The sequence below is a fragment of the Trachymyrmex cornetzi genome, unplaced genomic scaffold (assembly GCF_001594075.2).
Source record: "Trachymyrmex cornetzi isolate Tcor2-1 unplaced genomic scaffold, Tcor1.1 scaffold264, whole genome shotgun sequence".
NCBI classification, from domain to species: Eukaryota; Metazoa; Arthropoda; class Insecta; order Hymenoptera; family Formicidae; genus Trachymyrmex; species Trachymyrmex cornetzi.
The window spans coordinates 102,269-105,852 of record NW_017297313.1 but is presented as its reverse complement, the minus strand read 5'-3'; the positions used below and the strand labels follow the sequence as shown (position 1 = coordinate 105,852).

Here is a 3,584-nt window from a genome sequence, read left to right as displayed (position 1 = left end):
GTTAAATTTGCAATTGCAATTGTTGAATTTGAATGAAGTGAATTTATTGATTTATTCGGAATACTGCGATAGATCGAGGATACCAGAGAGCCTCTTAGTTCCCTATGGTTTAGCATTTAATATCATGGGGTGCTAATTCGTCTCGCTATTGATTTAATTGGATTTTCACGCGATTAATTATATTGGGTCGCGCAGGCGCAGTATGGCTTTGCACAGCTGTTCGATCACGCTAAGCGCGTGATCACGGTTCGCGAGAGTTTCGCGGCTGTCGTGACAGTTCGCGTTGTCGTGGCAACGCGTCTGGCGTCGTTGAACGTGACGTTCGCCTGCGCGCAAATTTCGGCGGACGTTGCATACATGGATTTCCTTCCGGATAATTTCTCCTTATCAGCCGCATATCAAAGGCCTTCGGGTGAACTAGTACTGTTTGTACACGATGTAGTTTACATGGTTGAGTATCCCAGTTTCAAATTGAAAGAAGGCTGGCCAAAACGTCTCTCGAGTCTAGGATTTCCCCCAAACATTTTCGTCAATACTGCAGTAAATACTAACAGAGGACAAACCTATGTGATCTTCAATAATAATGATGTGGAGCAAATAGACGAATGCAATATGGGTGTTCGTTCATATCACTCGTTACAAGCGGTATTCCTGAGAATACCGTCAGCTCCCACCTTAGCCTTCCGATATATGGATGGTAATCTGTACTTTGCTAAAAAAACAACAATTTTACCAATTGAACGAGTTCACGAGAACTGTAACAAAGGCTGGTAAATTTAATATAAACATACTCAACGTCGAATGTTCGAGAGATTATTGCAACAAATGCAGGATATCTTGAGTCGACTACTTCGATCGAGTACTACATAAAACACAACGAGAAATAAGAAGGAGGAGGGGGGAAAGATGGAAGGACCTATATAATCAATACTATAATAGTTTTAAACGATTAGTATACAAGGAACAGTCATTCCGACAACATCCGCGTGTTCGATCGTGAGGATAATACTGTAAGAATACACACCAATGCTCAACAACGTGGATATCGAAAAGTATCTCATAGAATAGGACAATCGTAATGAAGGAGGTGTAAAGAGAACATTCGACGATGAAAATATCAATAAAGACAACACATCAAATAAGTAGGTATTTTTTTCTTTGCGTCTTTTTTTCCTTCTACTCATTTTTTCTTTAATTACAGACATCAAATCACACATCGTCCTATCGTACGCATTCTCGAGTTTAACCGTATCTGGCTACAAATACTTGAACATTGGTATCAATGTCAAACTCCCTTCTTACGTAACTATCATTTTGGGAGATTCTCACTCCGTAAAGAGATTCCGCTTTCACTAGACATCTGGAGAGAGGTTCTCGAACAAAAACACGTCATTTTGTCCCTTTTGCAGTATGATGAGAATAATAGAGGAATACGCGCGACGCCGTCTCCAATGTATATTGGAAATTTAACGTTACGCTTCGAACGAATCAATAATCTACCAATACTACGTCTAGAAACAAGTGCAGCTCGTCTATCCATGTCGAAAAGCACTGTACTTAATATATTTAATCTTGAATACTGTGTGAATCGTCTCATTTCCTCCTTAACCACAATGACCGATAACGTTGACAAAAAATTTTCACTTCTCGCTATCGCGTCCACTGTCACGAAATCTACGAACGTGCTGAAAATGATGTATGATGACGAATCCTTCGACCGCAACAACATCCTCGATTGTGAGTTGATCGCTCTGATTTTCGGAGAGCATTATTTATGTACACCATTCGATAATAAATACTAATCTATTAATTATAAAGCACTTTTATTTCTTTTTACACCCTACCTTTATATACTATATATTTTATATACTACGTATAGTTTAAAGGAAAAGGAAATTGTCTATAATCTTTAGAGGAAAAAATGAAAAAAATTGCTGCTTGATCGTATAATATATACATATTGTCACTCGCGCTGTCATGGACAGTTAATCTGTGAAACTTGTGCAGTGTACATACGTGATGGAAAACATAGTGAATATCGTGCAGAATATACCCGAAGAACGTCTACTCCATATCATCGATGAGGTTTTCGATGAATTTGAAGACTTTGAAGATATCGGGAACATCGATGATTTGGAGTTCATGTCGGATGACTCTGGATACTGTACAAATTAAGGTAACAACACTAATGATACTTACTATAATATTAATAATTTTTTACTTAATTTATTTTATAAATACATGGTTGGAGTGTGTGTGAGCACGCTATAAAACAACACTAACGATACTTATTATTATATAATTTTTTACTTAATTTATTTTTATAAATATATGGTTGGAGTGTGTGTGAGCACGCTATAATACCATAGTGTGTGTGAGTGTGACGTCTTGAAAAAAAGCCGCAGCTTTCTGTAAGATGATAGATATGTACACTTTTTAAAAAATTATATATTTATACCAATCAAATATTTAAATTTACATTCCCACATGTCCTCTGTAACATTAAGTTTATACGTTCGAAGACCGAATAACTCATTAAGACATAGATCCCCGTCGTCCCAAATATCCATGTACTCTGATCGAAATTCCCGTTCGGCCCGTCTGTCGGCGCGTATCATCTATCTAGAGCAAATATTCATATATCCCTTAATATGAATATTTCCACGGTGTGTAGTCTGAAACAGACCATAAAAGTAAATTAGATACATATTGTTATTTATACTTTATACGTTATGTATTATAAGTTCTACTATACTTACAAACGGGATCTTAAGGATTTTTAACTCATTCTTAAATTGTAACTCACAAATACGTTAATTGTCAACCGTAATATACTGAAAAAAGTAAAATACATTCTATTGACAATATAGATAAACAATATTTAATGTAAAAACACATTTACTCCATCCACTGGAAATTCATATTTAATCTCTAACAGATTCTGCAAATTACTCATTGTTGCACTATCACTAAAACGTTACAGAAAAAGTACATATGACGAAAAAGCCTCGCCCATACGCATTTATATACCATAGTCCTCCATCAAACGTGCTGCATAAAAATAGATACCCTTATGAAAAATTCTCGTGAAGGATGTGGTATCCCAACAGGAAAAATATGCAAAAACTGCGTAAAACGAAATCATTATTATTTTAATATCTTTTTTATTAAACAACTACTTTAAACGAACATAACAGTAAAGAATGAGCGTCAGGTGAACAGCACGGGGGTGTTTAGTGTGAGCAAAATGCGATCGAACGGCATCGGGTGTGAGTGTGAGTGAGAACGATCGAACGGTATACATGTGAGTGCGAGCGATCAAACGGTATAAGCGTTGGTATGAACGAGAACGATCGAACGGTATGAGCGTTGATATGAACGAGAGTGATCGAACGGGTGTTAGATGAACAGTATGGGGACGTTGGTGTGAGCAAGAGTGATCGAACGGATGTGAATGTGAGAGCGATCGAACGGGTGTCAGGTGAACAGCATGGGGCGTGAGTGGTGTGAGTGAGAGCGAATGAACGGCATCGATGCGAGTGAGAGCGAACGGGTGTTGGCGCATCCGATAAGGATGATGTGTG

General features: G+C 37.6%; 1 pseudogene; it reads left to right on the top strand.

The window, feature by feature from the left end:
• LOC108761820 (uncharacterized) overlaps nucleotides 1–2,175 on the top strand; it is a 4,347-nt pseudogene extending 2,172 nt beyond the window's left edge.
• Nucleotides 2,176–3,584: the final 1,409 nt, after the last annotated feature.